This window comes from Mesocricetus auratus, unplaced genomic scaffold (assembly GCF_017639785.1).
Source record: "Mesocricetus auratus isolate SY011 unplaced genomic scaffold, BCM_Maur_2.0 Super-Scaffold_4256, whole genome shotgun sequence".
Lineage (NCBI taxonomy): Eukaryota > Metazoa > Chordata > Mammalia > Rodentia > Cricetidae > Mesocricetus > Mesocricetus auratus.
The window spans coordinates 62,703,960-62,715,326 of record NW_024429182.1 but is presented as its reverse complement, the minus strand read 5'-3'; the positions used below and the strand labels follow the sequence as shown (position 1 = coordinate 62,715,326).

At 45.1% G+C, this 11,367-nt stretch overlaps 1 long non-coding RNA gene across 1 annotated transcript; it reads right to left on the bottom strand.

The window, feature by feature from the left end:
* Positions 1–437: 437 nt before the first annotated feature.
* On the bottom strand, positions 438–8,484 carry LOC121134542. The gene is made up of 3 exons (XR_005871628.1): positions 8,404–8,484; positions 1,419–1,479; positions 438–868 (listed from the first exon to the last, which is right to left on the bottom strand). It is a non-coding gene; the product is annotated as an uncharacterized LOC121134542 (long non-coding RNA).
* Positions 8,485–11,367: the final 2,883 nt, after the last annotated feature.

Genomic DNA, 11,367 nt, shown 5'->3' with positions numbered 1-11,367 from the left:
ACTAGGTTGAGCCATGACATTGATTATTAATGAATTTTCTATGAATACTTCCTATTGATACATCCCTAGTAGAGTGGGGCCACCATGCTCCTCTGGTCAAAGTGTCTCAGCCACTCCCTTTGACAGCACCACAGTGGCCTCAAGCTGATAGCTTTCTCCCACAGTTGATGCCATTCCATCTGCTAGACACTGGTCAGACATGTGGTGTTAGTCCAACCAAATGGGCCAAACACTAGCATGCATTTGCTGTGTGCTGTGTGCTGTGCCTTATACTCAGGATTGTTAAGAATAATGAACTACAGTTCCAGATCCAAGCTGGTAGAGCTCGCCCACATCCGCAAGCCCTCCCTGGAACCTCTTTGGAGAGATGTATTTGGAAATTCAAAATTTTCAGGTTTTTGTAAAAGCAATGTTATGCATATTTCTCATGCTATGTAACTTATACTGATATGACACTATATGTAATAGATAATGAGGCTACTATTTCACAAATATCCACTGGGCTCCAGGGCAGCATCAGGCAAAAGTATGGGACACAAGTAAAATAATGAGGGCTTGGGACATAAGGTCTCGGGAGCCCTCAAGGCTTTGACACCTCACCTACCCCATCCCACACCCAGCACCAAGTAGACATCTTCTCCAGTGCTGTGTGAATCCAAGTAAAGATGGACTCAGGTCATCAAGAGTCTTGTGGCTATGCTGGTCAGTCTTGGAGTCATGTTGAAGAAGGACAATATCTTCTCCACCTCTGGTAACATGATCACGTAGGTTTTGCAAAGTGGGACAGGAATATATTGTGGTGGTGTGGACCCAGGAAAGGGTGCACACTTTTCTCAGGCCCAGCTAGCTGTTGCTGTCACTTTCCCACCTAGAGATAAAGGGCAGGCAGACCCCCAGTCATTTCACTTGGAAGGGTGACCAGAGGCTATTGACAAAGGCATTTTAGAAGTAAATTTTTGTTGTTGTTGTTCCAGGGTCCATACTTTGGAATTGGTATGGAACTGGCTGGCATTCCAAGATTCCAGGAGTGATATGGAAAGAGGGTGGTAAAAGCTTCCCAGAAGCCCATGACATACCTTCTCAGGACCCCAATGAGAGTCATCCAAGAACAGCTAAGCAGTGCTGCTCACTGACCTGTGTCTGAGAGAGGAGGGCCTACCTGTCCACCACCCAAGGCCATGTTAACTGTTTTTTGCCCCCAGATAATGAGTTTATCCACTGACAACCTTTAGGGGAGGAAGCTACAGTAGCAGCCAAGAATGCAGAACTGGGGATGCTCTCTGAGTGGGCGGGTTTTAGAGAGTTGTGGGTATTATCTGCACCATGTAGGAACAAGCCAGAGGTTCCGACCGAACACATTGTATCAAAACAAACAAACAAAAAAAACTTGAAAGGGTGTTGTGGCAGTCCCCACTCACCTTATCGAGCATACCAGGGCAGGGACTCAGTCCACCAGGCATCTTCTTGAGGTGACATAGACTATTAATGGGAGAACAAGAGGAAAATTTCATTGAATACACCACAGCCTTTCTTGTAAACCTCTCACCACTGGAGTTTGTCTCAACAGCCTGCTGGAGGAAGAGAAGGACACAATTGCTTTGGTATGACAATATATCTGAGAGTCAGGCTTGTGAACACATTCCCAACACACTGAAGGCAGACTGTTAAAACAGGAGTTGCTGTGACTGAGCTGGCTCTCTCTCCAGGTACAGAGAGACCTTGTCTCAAAACACAAGGGGGAAAACAACTGAAGAAGATACCTCATGGCGATTTCTGGGCAGACACCTGCAGGAACGTGTGTACAAACACACGCGCAAGAGTGATTACTTGAATCCAATGTCAAATTTATATATTCTTACATTATTGAAGCAAGTCTGAAAATTGGTTGCACTCATGCCACCACAGCATTTAATACAGGAAGGCCATTGGTCCCACATACTTGAAATTTAATGCTAATAAGCTGATAATCCACTATAAAAATGTAGGTTCTGACCTGTGCTACAAGCCATTCCAGTACTCAGAAGCTGGGCCTGCTGCTGCCCTATCAGACAGTGTAAACACTGAATGTTTCTGTGTTAGCAGAATGCTGTGCCCATCAGCCCTGATGTCAGTTCAAAGGCTCCCGCGTTAATCCTGGACAGCAGCCTACTGCCTGCGTCCTGACAGAGCTAGATGTGGCCAGACTCCAATGTGGCTGTGGTTCACACTGGCAAAGTCTCCAGAGGTCTCATGGCTTAAGCTGACCATCAACCTTAGGATGCCTACTGACCAGCGATGTGGAGGCGAATCTGGAGGCCCAGCTGGTGTGGGGTCCTTTTTAAATGGCCATGACAAAATATCTGCCAGACGAAAAGGAAGAGAAGTTGTTTTGATGCATTTGTTTGAGGGAATATAATTCTATTGTGGCGGGAACATGAGGTGGCTGGTCATATGACATGTATAGTGAGGAAGCAGAGAGATAAATCCTGACACCCAATTGGCTTTCTCCTTTTTTACTTTTTTATTTTTTTATTTTTATTCAGGCTAGGATTCCCTGGGATGGAGTCATTCATGTTCAAGGTCAGAGTAAATCATCCCACCTCAGTTAAACTTCTCCACAAATAGCCTCACAGACAAAGTCAAAGGTGTGTCCCCAGTGTGATTTTAGATCCCATCCTGTTGAAAATATGGAGTAACCATCACTGCTGGTGGGATTGGGAGTTAAATTTTGCCATCACTAGCTGGTGAACATGAAGACTCCCTAAAGCACCAGTAGTCTCCTGCCATGGAGTCTGAGGACATGCCCCAGCCCTCCCCCTGCTGCCATCCTGCAGTGTGTATGCTGTGTGCCCCAGCCCTCCCCCTGCTGCCATCCTGCAGTGTGTATGCTGTGTGCCCCAGCCCTCCCCCTGCTGCCATCCTGCAGTGTGTATGCTGTGTGCCCCAGCCCTCCCCCTGCTGCCATCCTGCAGTGTGTATGCTGCGTGCCCCAGTCCTCCCCCTGCTGCCATCCTGCAGTGTGTATGCTGCGTGCCCCAGCCCTCCCCCTGCTGCCATCCTGCAGTGTGTATGCTGCGTGCCCCAGCCCTCCCCCTGCTGCCATCCTGCAGTGTGTATGCTGCGTGCCCCAGCCCTCCCCCTGCTGCCATCCTGCAGTGTGTATGCTGCGTGCCCTCTTCTGCAACGCACGTGCTCCCTGACTGCTCCAGTTCACACTTTCTTTGCCCTTCTAGTCTCCCTGAACTACAGACTTCTCTGTTTAACGAGCATTTTCAGCACTACCCAGACCAGCGGCTCTCAAAACTCTGCAGCTTCATGGTATTGCTTCATAGTCTTCAAAATCTTCCAGAACTGCAGAGAGCATTCTTCCAAGTGGTTATGCCTACTAATATTTACTGATAATTTAAAGATTGCTTCCACATTAGTTCCTTCTAAATATGTAATCACAATCAACATGTTAATGTGGCAAATATCCCAGAGAGATAGGCAGGCCCTTATGTCAGCTTTGACACTTAATTTCCTGTGACATCACACTGTATGGACTATAGGAAATTCCACCATAGACTCATAACAGAGAGAGGAGTAAGGGGAGAAAGAAGTCTTAGTTGTTTTTTTTAATAGCTTTGACCTGATATGAAGAAAAAAGACTAGATCTCATAGACCCTTAAAAGGGACATGGGAACAACGAGGATGCCCAGAGAAGACTTTCAAAACCTCTGTACCATGTGTCTTTCTATATTCTAACTGCAAAACAATAGCAATGTAAAGCAAGGCAAAGTGTTTGCTCTCTCTAGTTCATGGTGTGAGCAGACTGTAAGAACAACCTATCACTTGCAATAGCAGATACTGTGCAGAGTGTGTAGGGGGGAAAGTCTAGGTCAGAAAAGACTTCATGGTTACACAATGCCATGCAAATGCCCTCAGGCACCAGGGTTGCTGCCAGCTACTGGAACCTGGGGATCTTGGACCTCTTGGTGCTTTTCTGCAACATTCAAATTGCAAGACTGAAATGCAGGAGCCAAAGAGATGTCTCAGTAGGTAAAGACATTTGCCACCAAGTCAAGATGATCTGAGTTCAGTCTCTGGGACCCACATGGTGGAAAGAAAGAATGGGCTGACCCAAATGGTCCTCTGATCTTCACTAATGTGCCATAGCCTGTGTGTAATCATCTACATATATGTGTGTGTGTGTGTGTGTGTGTGTATACACACACATAAGGAGGAAGGATGGGAGAAAAGGAAAGATGGAAAGAGGTTGGAAGGGAGGAGAGAAGGAAGGAAAAGGAGGGAGGGAGGGAAGAAGTAAAGGGAGATTTTTAAATTGAAATTCAGACATTCACCAATAATACCAGCATTGAGGAGGTGGAGGCAGAAGAATCAAGAGTTTCAGGCCATTCACAGATCTATAGAGAGTTCAAAGACAGACAAGGCTACATGAGACACTTCTCGAGACACTGGCTACAACGTTGACATATGAAGCTTCAGTTTTTGTGAAGACGCTGTCATTATGACTGTCATGGTAGCTTCATATGTGTGTCTGTTGCAAGGAGGGCTGACCAGGGCGACACTGAAGCAGGCCTGTGTCGCTGACATTGCTCAAGGTGGCTCTGAAGGATGAGCCTTTGAACACAGTGACAAATGAGACAATGGCATCTTTGCTCTTTGGGAAGTGACTATACAGCAGGGTTAAAGTGCATCCTGAGACTCTTTGTTAGTATCAGTTGTTTCTGGACCCAACATGTTGTGCCCCAGCTCCGGGGACACACATCACAGCTCAATCCCAGCTCCAGTCTCTTTCCCTGTGAGCCTTTCCTGCCTCCCTTGTCCTGAATCCATCTTTACCCACTGAGGCCAAGAGGACAGAGCAGGGTGAAGCAATAGAGAATCGGGGTGTGGCAGCTAGGGCAAGGGGCAGGGTTTCGCTGGACCCTCAAGAGGAGCAGAGTTCAGGGCAGATGAAGGCATTTGCAGAGAGGCTGCAGAGGTGTTCTGCTGAGACACTCAGTGCAAGGCAAAGGAAGAAGATAAGACACCACACCAGCTAAAAAGTGAAAGGCTAAGGAGAGGGATGCTTCCAGTCCTTTCCATGTGATCCACCCTGGAGAGCAGATGGCCCTTGACCTTTCTCCAGCTCTTCAGTTCAGCCCCCACAGATGCCAACACATGGAGTCATTTGCTGATAATGGTCAGGTGAACACAGCATTTCGGTCTTGTTATTTTACAGTTAACAGACTGTCCTAATAGAAAGGCTATAAGATCTAGATAAGAAAAAAATGCTAGCAAGTAACTATAATTGACATTTTTTATATGACAGTCTGCATATTGAAACTTAATATGCGTTGATACAAACTAGTACAGGCTTTAGATAAGTGAGTCATATGCTGCATAATATTTGGTAACTTGTCTTTTACACTGCATGTGTATGTTTTATGTTAATATATGCACATGAGTATATACTATATCATATAGTAATAATGTATATTATACTCATACACATTAATATACACATGTTTAATTTGAGTGCATAAATTCCATGGGGCATATATCATACTTTAATAAACCTGTTATCTATTTTTTTCTCATTTTATGGGGAATGTAGGTGTGTGTAAACATATGCCAAGGCAAGCCTTTGGAGGCCAGGGGACAACTTTGGTTGCCTGTCTTGGCTTTACCCTCCACTTTGTTTGTGATAAGGTCTATTTGATGTTTGTTGCTTATAATTCAGGCTAGCTCTCCCGGAACTTCTCCTGTCTCTACCTCCCATATCGCTGTAGGGGTACTGCCATTACAGATACGGTTCACATCTGTCTTCCCGTGGGTTCTGGGGAAACCAAACTCAGGTCCTCACACTTGTGCAGCAAGTGGTTTATACTCTGAGCCATCTCTGTGGTCCCCAACCCTCTGATCCTGAATGTGACTCTTTACAGTGCATTCTATAGTGCAAGCATTAGTCTGACTGGGTTTTAGTTTGAATTGCTGAGTCAAGAGGTATCACAGTTACTGCCGTTTCTTACACACTTATCCAGCTTCCTAAAGTTAAGGTCTTATTCAAATCCTTTGAGTTTATCTCAAATCCAGGAGATCCTGCAGAAGAGCAGACACAAGACTCCCAGGCTGCCTGGAGAGAGCTCCCTTGTGCTCTCCCCTCCACACAGGACAGGAAGCTATATGAAGCATCTTCAGTCTTTTTCTTACATTTTAAATTGTGTGTTTGCATGTATGAATGTTTGCAAGCACGTATGTATGTGCACCATGCATATGCAATGTGCCTGGAAACCAGAAGAGGGCACTGGATTCCTGGAACTATAGTGACAGACCATATGAGCTGCCATGTAGGTTCTGGAAACTAAACTCCAGTCTTTTGCAAGAGCAGCAGCTCCTAATCTCTGAGCCATCTTTCTAGTCCAATATGTACCGTTTTAGTAAACAGCACATTTCCCTTTAAAATTAACTTTATTAGCATAGAATAGACAATTTTGTCTTTTCGTAGACAAAAAGTCAGTCCATTAAATCATAGTTTTTGTTTGTGTGGGTTATTTATAAATGTCAACACCTTGTAATTTCTAAGTGAGGACTGGTATGTTCTAGTTCTATAAGAGGAAAAGGAAATATTAAATCTTTTTTGTTATGTTTTAAGGCATGTGGAACCATATTGTCAGGGCAGTTGAAAGCTGAAAGTCTTGCTTCATCTGTGTCCTGGTATTTCTGCATCTGTTTGAGTAATCCTTTAACAAATATATATTTTCATAGTTTTGTCAATTTGACACAAAGCTACACATACCTAGGAAGAGGGGATGTCAACTGAGGAACAGTCTCTGTCAGATTGGCCTAAGGGCATGCTATGGGACATTTTCTTGGTTGCTGATTGGCATAGGAGGGTGGGCCCTCCTCCTATACCAATTGTTGACAATGTCATCACTGGGTAGGTGAACCTGAGATATATAAGAAAGCAGTCTGAGCTATCTGTGGAAAGCAAGACAATAAGCAGTGTTCCTCCATGGTCTCTGCTTCAGTTCCTGTCCCCAGGTTCCTGCCTTGAGCCCCTGCCCTGATTTCCTTCGATGAAGGACTGTAACCTGAGAGCTGAAATAAACTTTTCCTCCCCCAGGTTGTGATGTTTATCTCAGCATCAGAAGAGCAAACTATGACATTTACTGGGTGCCGTTATTACAAGCAGGGCCAGGAAAATGCACGAACGGTCCTGATTGCACAGGAGTGTGATGCAAAGGTACAAGAGCAGGGATGACATGGAACCCCTATAGCGAGGTCAGAACTGTGAGGAGAGCAGAACAGTGATGTGATAGCCGACACCACGAAACCAAGGAGACCTCAGATCCGAGTGAAAAACAGACAAGCACCGTCATCTCAGGGCCCCACATATCAGAAAGAGGTTGGCAGAGCCGCGAGCTACATCCCCATGTGTACATCGTATTGGCAGGGAGTTGAAGATCAATCAAATCTGGTGGTCAATGCTATGTTCAGAGATCTAGAATTTTCGGTCCCTGCTGGTCCGAGTAGCCGCTATGTTGGAGGCTGTCCTGTCCCATCCACAGAAGTGCTGAGGCTTTACCCTCTCCTGCTATCAACCCATATCGGGTGACACAAACTCTCACAGGAGAGTAAACACACTCAGGTGGGCTCAGGTGGATTGGTTTCAGCGTTGTCTGCACTGGTGGAAAGTCGTAGCTCCTCTAGATCCCGTACAGCGGAACAGTCCCATAGCTGTGAGCTTTGTGAGAGCAGTGTGCTGCAAAGAGAGTAGAGGAAATGGCAGGCAAGCAAAAGCACTTAGGAATGCAGATGGATAGCTGTGTGAGCCTCATCGGCGTTTGGGGGTGTTGGAAGGGACGTGTTGAGCTGTTCGGGGCAATCTCCCCAGAGAGTGGCTGCAGGGTCTGAGGCATCTCACCCTTGACTTCATATAGCCCAGTGCCTCACAGCGAACACATGACTCCTTAAAATTAAAATGATCTCTTGAATAAAAGAAGGCTGGGAAGCTCCTGTGTCAAGCGCATCTAGCTATTGCTGCGGGGGGAGGCAGTAACAATGGGGAACCTGAGAAATTTAGTCACCTGAGATAGACCCCAGATTCGGTTCCCAGGGCTCTGTCTTATGGTGACATTCAGTGGCCATAGTTGGAAGTGTTCTTTGGGCACAAAATAGACACATGGCTTCTCAGTAGACCAGGATTAGAAATCTTAGGATGGGGGATTAGCCAGACTTCTCCAGGCCTTCTGGTAGGAACACACAGCTTATTCTAAACTGCTTTCCTTTCTAGGGAAGACCTCTAGGGCCTAAAAAGTTAAATATTTTTCCCAAGGTCATCTCACCAAGATTTGAATACATGCCACCCACTGCTCCCTTCTAGATGTTTCTATATGTAACAATGCAGGAATGACTTTCCTTGTTGCTATAACAACGTACCTGATGAGAAGCAGCTTAAAGAAGGAAGGGTTACTGTGACTGTGGTACCCACACCAGTGCATATGCCTGACTGGGCTGCAGTGAAAGGCTGTACTTTATTCACAAGTCCTGGGGTCTGTCGCATGGACAGAGCCACCCACAGGGGTCACAATTAGAGCAATTGTGATCTCTCTATACCTACATGCCAGAAGAATCTGAACTCATTACCTTCACCAGGCTTTATAAACAATTCGTAACATTTGTTTGCTGCAGTTCTGGGGTCAAACCCACAGCATTGCACATACCTGGGCAAGTGTTCTACCACTGAGTAAAAACCCAACCCAACATGGGATAAAGACTTGCCAACATTTCAGGGCTGGCTAAGAAGATAATAAAGGCAGACTCTGGGCTGGGGAGATGGCTCAGCCTTTAAAGGCTATGCTCACAACCAAAAAAATAAAGGCAGACCTCTAAAAGAAAGAAGTATGAATACATTCACACCAAGAGGAAAAGCTATCCTATCTCTATCAGAGTTCCTTATATATAAATCATAAGTGTACACACTATGCAATATATAACCTTCATATTTTCACAAGAGTTTTTAAAGTATCCATTACATGTTGGAGCAACAAATAGAAGAAATCTTCAATGTCAAGCTTTCTTATATGTCCTAATCATCCATTCACATATATAACATGCATATGATTTTAAACTTTATTTTCTTTCCTGTTAACAAAGGTTACTGTCTATGTAAGTGCTTAGCTAATGAACTCTTTTTTCTGTTGTTGATCTCAATTTTTAGAAATAAACTCTGTAAAGATCAAACAAAGTTAAAACTGAGGGCTGGTTAAACACATTATGCAAAACTTGGGTACCCATGAAGCAGACGGAAATCACAGACAGCTCAAACAAAGGTAGCAACTCTTCCTCCCAGATACTCCTATGTGCAACAGTGCAGCAGTGCACTCCTCATTGCTGCGACACAGCACCTGGCAAGACCACACTGTAAAGAAGGAAGGCCTTATTGTGTCTCACAGTTTGAAGAGGCAGTCCATCAGGGCATGGGGCACGCGTTTGAGGCGTCTGGCTCTGTTCATCCAGTCAGGAAACAAAAACAGATGAATGTGGCCCCCTTTCTCCTTTTCAGTTGGTCCCTAGCCCCAGCCCCTGGGATGATGATGCCCATATTGAGTCTTTCTTCCTCAGTGAAACCTCTCTGGAAACACACTTAGACACGTTCAGAGGTGTGTTCCAAGGTAATTCCAAGTCTAGTCAGTCAGTATGTGACAGAGGCTGGCCATCACAAACAAATGCACATGCTCCATGCATGTAGGTGCCCGTGCTGTTGTCTTCAAGCCGCACACAGATCACTGAATCCTGAGCAGGAGATACAGTTGTCACAACGATTCCAGGAGGATGGGGCTTTCGCCTTCAACTCCTCAAATACTTAATCAGTCACCACACAGTGCTGTCCTCAACCCACATGGAGTCACATATCTTGCAGGTCACAGGACACACCTATGCCCGACGGGACACCTCCACTGCCTAGGCAAAGTATAGCACTCTCACCAACTACTTCCTAACACCAGTATCCAATTGTCCTCTTGTCCCTCAGTTAACCAAAGACAATGCACCTAGGTCAGCAAGAAAAACACATCTGAACTTAATGCTTCAGACAAGCTGCAAGTGAAATCTCCCAAGCCACAGTAGAACTCTTCCGGTTCAGAGCTTTCTGGTGGGTTGAGGAACCGGCAAGACACAGGGAATAGCAATGCCCTCTCCTGCTACTATGCCTGATATGCTCCCCATCATTAGAGACTAGGCATGTGAGCCCTCACAGAACACACAGCTGGTGTTTGAATCTGCAGTCCACACTCCCTACAAATAGCCTGCCTTCCATCATTCCAGCCTGATTGTTGTAAAGGCCTGCAAGCATTTGGGGAAATAGCCTCGACACCTACATGATGTTTGTTTCATACTTGATCAGTTTTATTACTCCATACATGGTGTTTCCCCACACTTTAAATCCCTTTATATGAACAGCAAAGATCGTAGTTATGACTACATGGAGGTCGCCACTGCTCTGTATAAAGGTCAAGTTCTCCTTCCAGGCAGTGCATGTAAACATTACGCAAGCAAGCTCCTCTCCACTGCTCCTGGAATCAGTCCTGCTCCTTCAAGGGCAGAGCTGAGCTGAGCTGACATCATTCCTCCCCTACCCCCTTGCTTGGCAGGTAGAATCAGGAAGCCTTCAGGCCAAATCACAGCAAATTTACCAATATCAGCACCAGACCACCTCCAACATCACAAAGCTAAGAGGGCAACCTGACAATAACTGCTTAAAGATGTTGTTATCCTTGGAGGAGATCACAGGCTTGCAAAGTGGATAAGCATTTTGTCCTCTGACCAGGCTTTAGTTAAACCTAAAAATCACGTGACAAGAAAGTCCTTCTGAGACCAGAATCTCTCTCTCTCTCTTTCTCTCTCTCTCTCTCTCTCTTTGTGTGTGTGTGTGTGTGTGTGTGTGTCTGTCTGCCTGTCTGTCTGTATCTGTCTCTGTCTCTCTCTCTCAAAAGCATTTTGGTGTCTGATTTAATGATGTCTCACTAACAATCTCAAGTCTTCAAATGACTGATTCTTTTTTAAAATTTAAAAACTAGATAAAATATGTCCTTGTTATTGAAATTGAGTCCCCCACTCTGTGTGCAAAATTTATTCTCAAATTGTGTCTGTTTGTACAGGCAAAAATAATCAGGAAAAGCCAGTGGCTACAAAAACTGCCAACAAAGTGAACCTCTAAAGAGCTAATGACTCAGGGTGGTTGTGTAGACATATAAAGTATGTTGGGGGCCTACACTATTTGTCATTAACATGAATTCTGAAAGCTTGGCTAATATAATGTGACACAAAATTAGTCAAACACAATTCATGCAATATTGTTTAATTTTACTCCTCATTTAACTTGGTTTTAAGCAAAATCATTAT